Raw genomic sequence first — 13,263 nt, forward strand, 5'->3', positions numbered from 1 at the left:
ATTTTTTTTTTTTTTGATAAAGGCAACAGGCCAAACAGGGCACTCCAGACATCATTCTCTTGAGCAATGCTCTCCAGCTCCTCCTGGGGGATCCTGAGCGGTTCCCAGGCCAGATGAGATATGTTATCCCTCCAGTGAGTTCTGGGTCGTCTCCCAGTTTTAAAATGCCTGGAAGACCTCCAAGGGGAGGCACCCAGGATGCATCCTGATGAGATACCTGAACCACCTCAACGGACTCTTTTTGACATGAAGGAGGAGCGACCATATTCTGAGCTCCCTCTAGATGTGTGACCCCCTTGCCATCTCTTAAAGGCTGAGCGCAGATACCCTGCAGAGGAAACCCATTTTGGCTGCTTGTATCTGCAGTCTCATTCTTTTGGTCCCTAGCCAATGGTCGTGACCACAGGTGAAGGTTGGAACTTAGATTGACTGGTAAATCAACATTTTTGCCTTCTGGCTCATCTCCATCTTCACCACCACGGCCCTGTACAGTGAATACATTAACACAGATGCTGTCCATCATCTACTCTATTTACCCTCACTCATGAGCAAAACCCCAAGAGATACTTAATAGATAGATGCATGTTTGTGCTGAGGATATGGTCACAGCTCTCCCTTTGGTTATTCAGGGACCGGATGGATTGTAGCAATGGCACAGATACGCCATACTCGCCATACAGCATCCACCACAGGTTTCCCTGAGGGACCGTGTCACAAGCCTTCTCCAAGTCAACAAAACACATGTAGACTAGATGGGCAAACTGACCCCTCAAACAACCCTGCAAGGGTGAGGAGCAGGTCCACCGCCAAGATGGTATCTGCATTGCTCTTCCTGAACCTGAGGGTTGACAAGTGGCCAGAGCTTCCTTTCCAGAACCCTTGTGTTAACTTTCTCTTGGAGGCTGAACAGTGTGATACTCCTCAGGTACTATCCAGTATCAGCACCTCAGGGCAAATCTTATCCAACCATCTTGCCATGGAGGAGCTTCTTCTTCTACCTCGCGGACCAGGCCCGCTGAAAGTCTACCACCATAGGGGCTATGGTCTTCAACTCCTTCTACACCCAGGCTCTTGTTTCAGTAACTGCCGAAGCTGCAGCTAACAATTTAAAATTACAAAATGTCAAATTTCAGGAACTGCAGCTTGAGCAGACAGTAACAACAATCTGAACTGAGCAGCATAAATGAGCTATGCTGTTGAATTGTTAAGTGGTAAGTTGTATTACCCAATAAGGTACATATAAGAGCGTCTAAGAACAGTTAGATGCTACTCTTAAATGAGACAGCCCCAGTTGAATTGGTCTCCCTGTTATATTGAGTAAGAATTGGCAGAGTTGGAAGTAATGGGAGCTGAAAAAAAGGCAGTGTTGATATGACAAATACTTCTTGCCGTGCTGGTGATGCTCTGCTAAGCAACGCTGACCCCCCGGTGTGATGGCATATGTTAATAAAAAGCGCTGCTCGACGTCCTCTGCATCCTAATTTGCTGGTGTCAAAATGAATTTATGTGTGCCTGAGATTCCACATCTCCGTGCTGCATCACCTACTTGACAATTGTATCGGCGCTGAATTGTGTGTGTAGTGTGCACTAACATACACATGTACCCATTCCTGTTTTTGCATGTGGGCAAGCAAGGGGTAGTGACAGGCACAGCACCTAATCTACATATCAATTTTCCTCATTTGAATACACCACTTATTGGGTGATGGTGGTGATAATTACCTGTTGTGCAGTGAGTAGGGCACAAGCTCCCACTGGGCCTCTTTTTGTCAGCTTCGGTCACTGAATCTGTACACAGTACAGTGGAGTATCTTACACTCGGGACTGGTGAGACATGACAGCACAGCACGCGTCCCAGCTTTTCTTTGCCAGTACCAGACAATCCCTGATAGCCTGCAAGGGCCATCATGTAGGAAATGACACGAGGAAAATGTGTCTTAACATCTGGAATATATTCACCAGCAACTTGACAGTTTGTGCGCAGGAGAAGGATTTCTCTGTTGATGAATCTGTTGTGTCAAGGTAAAGAGGGAGTGCAGAAAGGTCAAGAGACAATGTCACAGAAAGACAGATTTTAAAGGGTGCGAGAGTATGCGATGGAAAATATCCCGTTTATATTTGACAAAACTCACTGAGTGAAGGCCGTCAGATGACACTATAGAGATTATAACTGACAGTTTGCGATGGCAGGTGTCAGTATGATCATTCAAACCGAGAAAGAAGAGACACAATGGAAAAAGCGTCACAAAGCAATGATTCACCATGTTTCTATAAGACGTCCTAAAGCTTTTAAAACTACACAAAATTACAGTCATTGGTGAGAATGTGTTGGCAATAGTGTCAATTGATTTGTGAGACAGAGGGAGTGAGAAATTTGCAATTTCCTGGTTCCCAAAATTCATCAAAAAGAGCTCGAGCTGTGTCTAAATGAGCACAGGTGAGTCATGCTCCCCGACCGGCGACTGTGCATTTGACTGCCTGCAGCACCTCTGCCATCATTCCGCACGGCTGAATCGTGAAGATGCCACTGAACATTTAAAAACGATCCCACTCGTGCTCTACAGCTGTATATTTTCTGCTACTGCTGAACCTCTGTCCTGCAGTCCAGGACGCACTGTGAAGGGCCCGCAAATGTGAATGAACAGGTGTCACTTTAATTATGTGTCCTCTTGTTGGAGCCTGGCAGAGTCAGCCAGGAGACGGTGGCTCTTTTAATTAACCTTGGAGCGCTGCTGTTCGACACTGCCACGCTGGACACCTGCAAAATATAGGTGGACAATATTTGCCAGTCAACATGGCTCCCTGGCTTTTAATTACGTAGTAGCGAGGGAGTCTTTTTCGCTTTTCCTCACCCTCACATACGCTTTATGTCTCTCCCTTCTCAGGCTGTCTGCTCGAGATAACATCAGCCTCACATGTTTCAGTTCACTCGGCTAACACCACCACCATCAGGCCATAGCTGAGAGTAGCAGATTGCTCCTCTTATGTCATTCTCACTTGAAATGGGGTCAGTCCACCCGCAGAAAGTATTTTCTGTTATCTTCGCATAGATGTCTGAGGGCCGAGAGTGAGCAGGCATTGGAACTTTCAATTTCGGGAGCCCCCCTCTGGTTCAGAAAAGGAGGCAAATAGATCATTGCCGTTCTCCTCATGCTGGAATGATGCCAGGGCCGAAGCGGTAATGCATATCTTTGTATGTTTAAATGGGCAATATATAAATTGCCTGACTTGACTGTTTATTTTTTACTCCATGGATTTAACTGACATTTTTAACCAGTTACACTGACAATTATCTCACAAATGACACATATTGCATTTCCGTGCTCATGTTATGTTGTTTTATGAAGCAAACTTCTCATGCTTTTTGGTCAACTTTTTAGATCACAGACATTAACCCCATTTTGTGCAACTGACCACTGTGTTGCATAAACCAGATTCACTTTAACAGATAACTCATTTTACCCACAAGATTTTCTATCTCATGCTGCTGATACATGATGTATCATGTTTCTTATGTGCAATACACTATAACCGATCATCCAAATGCATAATCTGCAGGGCTGGGATGAAGAATACAGTGCTTTCTGTGAATTATCTATCTTTTGGGAGTGCTAATGCATGTTGAAATGTACAGAAGAAATGAGAAAGGAATATGTCATGGCATTTCCTGTGTTCTAATCCACATGAACCTGTATATCATACATCCACCTCATGGCAAACACCAGCACTGAAGATTAAGTCGGTAACAGTTCTAACGTGGACATATAAGGATATTTAACTGTATACATCACAGGGTTGTACAACAAAATGGAAGTCCTTCACGTAACACACAGAAAAGATGATTGAAAATGTAATATTTATAAATAAATTAATCATTGTAATCATAGACTCACTGAAAAACAACTAACTACGATCAGTAGAATATGAAGTTTAATAACTAGGTTCAGGAACAACTAGCACGCCTCAATCCCCCTCTGAATCTGTGCTCACATGACCAGCTACGATCTCGCATCGCCATCACTCACCACCACCACGGATCCCTCCGAAGATCAGCCACCTCCTGAAGTTTCAGAGTCTCCACCATCCCCGCTCCTCAGCGACCCCGGCTGGGCTCAGCGGTCCACATTCCACCGCGCTCGCAGCTTTCATCCTCCGGCGGCTCCAACGTGGTCGGACCTTCACCCGCCAACACCAGAGGAAGATCCCGGCTTCAGCGTCCAAGAGGTGTCGCTCCCTCCAGACGCCTCTCTCCGACCCGCTCAAGATCCGGGCACCGATAGGCGAAGCACACCTGGCCGCCATTCCGGCCGTCACACACCTACAAACATTTCCCAGCGGACCGTCGCTCGCCAGAAGCAAGCTGTCAACCAGCGCAGCATCCATTTCCACCGTTCAGACAATAAGGCAAAGCTTTTCAAACTTTTCACCGACTCCCATCAAAACAAAACTCTCCCTCCACAAACATATCGAGTACTTCCGGTTCCCAGCATCGCGTGCGCGGGAACGCCGGTGACGTCATGCCGCATCCCACCCGAGCCGAACAAGCCACGCCCTCCACATCAAGCGGATGATATGACCAGGTCATATCAAACCCTGCACAAGCTCTCCCTGTTCCAGAGCCCCCTCATCCCTCTGTTTCCCTCCAGCCTTCACTCACAGCCCGAACACATGCATCCCTCCATCCCAGCATCCTTCCTCTTCCCTTTCTTTTGCCCTTCTTTATCCCTTCTTCTGTCGCCACTTCACCTGTGGCTGCCACCACCACACCAGCCTTCCTTCTCAGCAGCACCAACTGCACCCAGTACAACAAACTACAGTAGTGCCATCAGCCAAAATACTGGAGCTGGATTTTGACAAACAACTACAAGCTCCCATACGTCATCCATCTCCTCAACGACTTTCTCACCATTTCACTTGCATCTTCATCCCCCAGCGGTTGGTCTCAACACTTTGACTGGGGCATTCCATGAACTGGGAGTTCCCCTCTCCTCTGAGAAAACTGAGGGTCCCAGTACATCCCCGGAGTTCCTTGGCATCATTCTCGACTCCATCTCCCTCCAAGCATCCCTACCTACAGAGAAAATCAACCGTATTTCTCTACTAATTTTAAATTTCCTTCCGGCCCACAGATGCACCAAGCGCCAACTTCTCTCTCTGCTAGGCCACCTCAACTACGTCAACCGCATCATCCCACAAGGTCGCTCCTTCTTGTCACACCTCCTTTCCATTGCCGCCTCAGTTCCTTCTCCTCCATTACCACGTTTCGCTAGATGACCCTTGTAAGATGGAACTTAAACCGTGGCACCAGTTTCTCTCCTCCTGGAACGGCATCTCCTTCATTTACGGTGACTAAGCCAGAAGACATCCAGCTGTTCACAGATGCAGCCCCTTCCATCAGTTTTGGCGGCTACTACGGTGGCAGGTGGTTCTCAGCCCAACGGCCCTCTGAGTCCTCTGCCATCTGTGCCATCTGTGAAATGTGCCCAGTCGTCATAGCAGCCATTCTTTTGGGGGCACGAATGGTCAAAAAGACCATTGCCATCCACTCTGACATCAGTGCTGCTCAGATTTCACAACTTCAAACCCTCATCTACCCCTCATCCCTCATCCCTCTAGTCTTCATCCCTCATCCGTCCATCCATCCTACCTACTTCAACTCAACCATACTTCATTCCACACCATTTAGTAAACCTTTTGAAATCGACAACTTTACTGGTGTGGTCTTTGTTGGTCAAAGCTGTTTCGTATTTTGCTATCATTCACACTGATATGTGGCTTGTGAAAAATGGGCCCAGCATTTAGTTTGGTTACTAAATAAATGTGTCATATTTTCTGTTCACATTCACCTCAGGCACCAGGAAAAGACTTTTAAGCGGGCCGTCTCTGTTCACCTCTATGGAGCACAGTCTCTGATTTTCTGTTCTTTGACCAGATTGAGTCCCATTTCGTCCACTCCATCTACAGGCATCTGCACACGCGCTTATCTGGGCGCTCTCTTCCTTACCACCTGCGATGGCTGCACCAATTGCAGCAGTCGTAAGGTTCGCTGCACTTAATTCACGTTTCATTTTCCAATGCCTATGAGTGTATTTCTGACATAGGTGCAAGTGCTTTCAGCAGTAAAGCCAAAAATTTGAATGAGCCACAAGCCGCTTCATCCAAACGCACCACTGTTGCCAATGTCCGATGGCACATTTAGAGTAATTGAAAATGTGACTTTTTTGTTATGTTTTCGGTTTTGTCCTTGCTCTCTGTCTGGCTAGACACAAGAAATAGCTTTTCATCAGTCACAGCACACACACACAACTCATCGAACAAGCTGGGACACAATTTCATAACCAATGTGGTATCACACAAATAAAATCACAGCTGACAAAGATGCCAAAGGGAAGTGTCTTTTTATACAGAACTTAATGAATTACACTACTTTGTCGTTAACAAACCAAGGGAGTTGCAGTAGAGCGGGCTCATTCTCAGTTTGTGATGGCGGATGAGGCCCAGACATGTCAGGCTTTGTTTCTGGTTAATCAACTATGATGGTGAATAAACTAATCAATTAGAATAATGTCTTTTTAATTCAAGTCACTCAGATTATTAATTATGAATTTTTTTTGCTTTGAAATGAAGGATACATGTTGATTAAGAGATTATGTGGGAAGAAAGCCATACCTCTTTGTGTGGTGTCAGTCAGAAGTTGAATAAGGAAGCTCTTTGGACATATGATTGTTTTCTTATTCTCCCCACCACCCATCTTCTTTTATAAATCTCCAATGTCACTTCTGCCTGCCCCACACTGTTAGTTCATTTTACTGACAAGTGTTAAATGTTACCATCTGTAACTGTTCAGTGCTCCCCAACCATAAGAACTGATAGTAAGTTTTTTTCAGGATAAATCATAGGTATATTAAAAAAATGCTTATTTCCACTCTACTGTATGTCTTGTCTTTGTATGTATTACTTATGTTAACGTATTTTCTATATTTATCCTTTACATAATAAGAAAATAAAGGTTTAAAGGTTAAAATCCTCCAATCTTTAAGATTGTTTTTGTCAATCTATGATGCATTTATGCTGAATGCATGCAGGCAGGCAGTACAATCCAGTGCAATAAAAAAAACCTAACAAAAATATACAACATATTAATCAAGAATAAATACATTAAATCGTATCTTAAATTTGAAATTTTGTTGGTTAGACTATCCCCATAATTCATAAAAATGTTGAACAATCACACTAAATGCCATCATTCATTTTGTGTATTGAACTAATTTCAACCAATCCCAAAACAGATTACAGTAAAATTACACGTACGTTAACCAAGACACTCACAAACATGGAAAAGGCCAGAGAGCCAGCTATGTGGTTTTGTGTTAAAATGCTTAAGACTGTTAAGGTGAAGAGGCAGTGCAGCATTTTTCCTCATTTGGCAAGTAAGAGGGTGGGTGCCAGAGGAGAAAAACAGTAAATAGAGTGCCTTTAGTCTGTAGGTGCCAATACAAAGCAAGAAGGTCAATGCAAATTTTTGCTCACTGAGTTGAGCGAAGATGGGACAGCAGAGATACAAAATGCTCGAAAATGGAAAAAGGTTGTACTATTTGTTCAAGACCAGGTATGAGAATTATATTGGAGAAGCTGCAAGTTGAGAAACAAATCTATTGAATCTCCCTCAGTCTCTACCGCCTCCTCTCTCCAATGAATTTGTATTTACTGTGAAATACTGTTCTGCAGAGTTTTGGTCAGATACTGCTGGGCTCAATTTTCTGCCTACTTTTCTGGCCCTCCAACAGCTCTTAATTCTTTTCTAGGATCGCTAGGACCCCTCTGGCAGTATTGAGATTTAGGCCTTTGGGCTCGCCAGGTATCGCTCTCAGACGGCTCGCCTTCTCTTCGCCTTCGCCTCGCTCTTGCTGCACTCTGGTTTGAATTCGTGGATGCTCTTCTGGTCTGATACAGTCCCCTCAAACTGTAGATATTGGATTTTCTCCCTCAAATTCCACATCTTACATCTGAAATAAAACAGCAAATTGCCTCGGGGCAGCATGTGTGTGTACATCTGTTTGTTTGCGTAATGGAATGCTGGCCATGATCTTGCTCACCATGTCAATGTGCAAATAAAGTCAGGATCTTAGGCCCACGCAGAAATCCAATCAATAATGCTGTACTTGATCATGATCCAATTTGCCTGCTGTACTTACCTAACAGTAAATACATCAGCTTTTGAGTTTACTGGCGGTTGCTTTGCTTGTTTTTTGTGTGGGTTAAATAAGGAATACAGCCTTGCTTCTAGTGACATAACTCCATTCGTTCTTGTAGGTCCATAGAACTGGTTGTCAACAAGGGAAAAAACAAACTCATTTCTGAAAGGTCAGAGGTATGAAATGTTCAGAAAAGCGGGAAGGCAAAGGCAATCCATGACTTAAGACACCATCAAAGCAAGAGAAAACTTTATTGACTTCAAAGTTTCATGATTTTTTTTCCCTCCATATTTTCTTAGTGGCCTATATGACCTGAGCGAAGCTCGTGAGAAGATGTAGAAGAAAAATGATGGAACTATATGTTTGGCATTAAGTTGCTGTTTTCTTAATGGATGTTTGCACATTGTAATTTTCAGAAATGTAATATTTTCTTGTTCCTCCTAAGTGCCAGCCATATCTCCTAGAAATAACGTTTACATAAATTAATTTGCGACATACTTTGTGTTTTGTTGGAAACATTATGCTGACCAAATCTTTTTAACATAATGAGGAAATGATGTAACATTCCTGGCAAGTCAGGAAAATAGTGACACTGAAGGTATCAGTAAAATGTTCAGAGACATTTGTTTTCTGTGTGTGTTCTGTATTTTTCCTCTAATAGCTGAAATAACCAAATACTGAACTGAATAACTTTATTCAAAGTGCTTTGCCTAAACCTAACCACAGACAGGAATCTGGGCCTATTTTATCATTTGTTTTCTGCAAAAATAACCAAAATCACAGTCTTTCTCTAATCTTAACCAAAGTGCATTTGTTTCCTAAAGTTACCCACGGACTGGAGTCACGTGACCTCTGCACTTTGTACGCCCTCCATCCATCCTGACCTGCAACTGTACTGTGGTGAAGCACTTTTCTAACATACAAACGTAATTTCTAGGAGACAGTGTTGCAATATGAGATAATATTCTGACCTGTTGTGTTCCCACACAGGATCTTGATGCTGTCATCCACAGGATGCTTTCTCAAGCTTATTATTTCTACTTGTTGTTTCTGGTACTGATTCTGTGTGCGAGCTGCAAATATTTACTAAACACTGATTTACGGTACACTGACACTTTTTTCTTCTTCTTGGCATTTCAGTAACATACCAACTGTTTCACTGATTAAACAATGTCCCATCCATCTATTATCTATACCACTTATCCTTAAGGGTCACAGGGGGAGCCATTCCCAGCTGACATTGGGTGAGAGGCGGGGTACACCCTGGACTGGCTGCAAGTCAACTGCAGGGCCAACATGTAGAGACAGACAAATCATTCACACTCACATTCACACCGGAGAACAAGCATGGGGAGAACATGCAAACTGGACTCGAACCTGGAACCTTCTTGCTGTGAGGCAACACTGCCAATGTTGCCACAACAATGTACTACACACGGAGTTTGAGCAGCTCTAAATCTTCCCCAAAAATAATGAAATGATTGGGATCTAATTTAACATTACGGTGCTGGAAGGGAAAAATTGGTCAGCATCCAGTGGTAAATGACATCCTTTACTTTTCTACACATCAGACAGAAAAACTGTAAGACAGATTAGGTGACAAGTTTATCCTGTCAAGCCTTTTGGAATAAAGCAGCAGAGTCCTGGTTTCATCAAATATGTCAGAACCCTTTGAGAACACTGAAATATATTATTATATCCAAAAAATTCATTGTAATTCTAGCTTGAATTTAATTGTCAGCATGTCATTTGTGTAGCAATGTGTTTCTGTTTGCCACCTTTTTGCCACTGACTCTGAGCAACAGAGGATTTAAAACCAAATTTCAATAATTACAGACCTGTTCTGTGCTGTTTACCTCAGCTCTCCTGAGCATCCGTCGATGACATATGAGTTAATTCTCATTTGAATACGTACACACACTATCTGTCTTTTCCCATCTCTTTTCAGTCAAGATATTCTCTCATCCTTTCCGTCTCTCTTCCACTCAGCTATCAAGAGGGTTTATCGCTTCATTGCACCCCAACTGTTCTCCACATGGGGAGTTTGAGATGATTAGGTTTTTTTGTTTTTTTTTACCATTAAGGGCAAATTAATGCTAATCTTAGAGAGCCCTTTATGAAACGCCACACAAATAAGCAACTTGCGGGACACAGTGATACACCATCGTAAGCTAGACATGTCTTTGACTTGATGAACAAGATTGATGTGTGGGATAAATTATACACTCGTGGCATCAAAGGTTAATTAAACGAGAGATAATTAAATAAGTGGCTTCTTGGGGGAAAATTGCTCCTCGTGGATGAAGTAGTTTAAGACACCTGAAAGGTATTTAACTGACTTGCGCATCACTTTTCTTCCATCCATAGACTTCTAATTATTGTCACAGATGGAGGTGTTCTTCAATCACCTAATTCTGAACCCTGATTATGCTTGACATTTTACTCCTGAGTGTCACAAATTTCCCCATAGCCTATATGTAGATGAGCCGAAAATGCCGGCATTATGCAAACGAGGCTGCTAACATTTCAAAGACTCCAGGACAAACATTCACATCACGTGACTCATTGTATGTGATAACAAATGTATAGTGCAGTGATTGTGATTGCGGTGTAACAACATTGTACCATACAATTTGGTGCAATGGATGTTATTCAATGGCAGTTTTGCAGTGAGTCAGTTACTGGCTGCTCAAACCAGTGTGAAGAAAATAAACCATGTACCGACAGGCCTTTGGACAGAAAAATGTTGTCATAGTTTGCGAACACAGGGGGGCAGTATGGAATCATAATCCCTGAGTGACGTCCTCACATAAATGAGCAGAGTTTAGGATTTCTAAACAGAATATCTGCAAGTCTTTGATATCTGATCCTAAATGTTTGATCTCTGCCATAGTCTCCGATCTGCCATTTTCACTTGGTCCTTGATATTCTTTTGAGCTGCTGAGACTGTCTGCATTTGTTACACGCACTAATCTCATCTTCAAATAAAGGATAATGAAATAAAAAAATAAGAATCAATAGTAACACTCGCTGGCATCATGCTGTACACATTTTTGGTTCTTGCTCCGTGTGGCTAATTAGTAACTTTCAGCTGACATAATGTCATCAAAGGGGTTGTTTTGTAATGTGAATGGTTCACATCTGACTGACCAAGAGACACTTAGAGGGAATGTTCAGCTCATTAGAGAAATGACTCATTGTTTTGTGTCCTTTCTACATTCCTTCCTTGACTACAGGCTTGGTCACAACCCCTGGGCCTAACCCCCTCCTTCCGCGCTTGTGTGAATAACTCAATAACTCCCATCCATGGCACAATTAAGGCATTATTACACCCTCCGCTGGACCTCACGCTCCGGGGTGAATTGTGGGGGCAGAAGGGGCCTTACCCGACCCGCATTTCCTTCCCGGCCCACTGTGAAGCCTTGGCTACTCTTGTCCCTGACCCATTTTACACTCCCCATGTGCCCTGCTTCTACACAGACACACAAATGGTCTCTCAGACATGCTCACGCCACGCACACACTCAGTCCCCTTCCGTTGTCTCCGTCCAGCAGGCAGAAACATGGCATCGTGAGTCACGTCAGTGCCAGCAGCTGTGCATCGGGCGCCATGTGGGGCTCTCATTCGGCCAAGCAGTGAGTGGGGGCGGGGTGAGCATCATTAGAGGTTGAAGGGTGGTGTGTGGGCACCTCTCTTCTGTCTCTTTCTTTTACCCTTCTCCTTTCGTGGCTCTGCGTGAAGGAAGCCATCTGCCTACTGCCAGTCATCTAAGGCTGCAAGAGCGTCTGTGACACTTTGAGCTTGCTCATCACCCACCCACCTCTTCTCTTACACACACGATGAAACTGTACTGAGATCATACCGCTGATCGTCTTTAGCTTTTTCACTTTTCTGCCACGTATCAGTTATCCTTTCTCAGTTATCAGTTACCTACTCCCTTATTGCCCTCAGTTGTTTAATAGCTTTGCAGCTATTGTCCACATTATCTTCTCCTTAAACATGCTGCTGTATCATAGGGCTGTTTGTGCTCTGGCATTGTCACGTCAAAAGTTTTTCTTTTCACACGCACAAAGAGAAGCGATACTTGGCAGTGTATTTTGCCATCCTCTAACGAGAAAGAGGCTTTGAATAAACTAGTTTCATTGGCCTTCATCAGCCGCAGCATCTTCCATTGAATGTGTCGTGTTTGTCCTGAAGTATCAACTCTGAAACTTGTGAGAGGATGTGAATTTGTTAGCTCAAGAAAAGTAAGCTTCTCCAAAATAGTTTATCTATGTAATAAACAATGGGAGTTGAGTCAATATTTGTGCAAACAGCTCCCCCCAAGCTGATCAGCGGCAAAGAAAAAAACTCATCCCTTTATTCTTTATCATTGAAGCAACTCCATCCCCTCTCTATTGATAACATCAGAGACCAAGGTCTTGTTTTTCTGTATTCAAGCTTTGGGAAAGAAATCATTTATTTCAAAGGATTAACTCAAATAAAGGTCATCACTGCCTTCCATCAAATTGCAATAAACAATGTTTCATCACGATTTACAGGAATTAACTTGATAAGCTTGGGTTTCAAACAGCCACGTCTCAAGCTGCCGAAACAACTGCTCATGTTATTCTCTAAGAAACTCTCTCTGTGTCCACTGTCCGTGCGTCATTAATATTCATACGCGCTAACATTTCCTTGAACGCTTCCAACTCTAAGAAATGAGTCTAACAAATGGACTTGCAATAGAAGAGAGTCACGTCTGCGGGCTGTTTCATTTGTTTTGAATGCGCTCCAAATGAAAAGCAACTTAAGAGCTCCAACCATTAGAAAGAGCCCTCACCACTGAAGTGCAAACCAAACCTTAATTAGGAAAATGATGATTGTTCGGTGCGTGTTCTCAATTTGCTTTACAATTGGGCAAGCCACTTTTCTTATACCACCCTCTGACAATTTATATACTTCAGCCTCTCTACATTTTCAAAATGTCAACATGCCAGAGATTAAATTAAAGCAGGTCGCTGCAAAGAAGACACATCTATCACATCATTACTGGCAGCAGATTAACTGGTTGACATTTCTCTCCACT

This window comes from Pempheris klunzingeri, chromosome 4 (assembly GCF_042242105.1).
Source record: "Pempheris klunzingeri isolate RE-2024b chromosome 4, fPemKlu1.hap1, whole genome shotgun sequence".
NCBI classification, from domain to species: Eukaryota; Metazoa; Chordata; class Actinopteri; order Acropomatiformes; family Pempheridae; genus Pempheris; species Pempheris klunzingeri.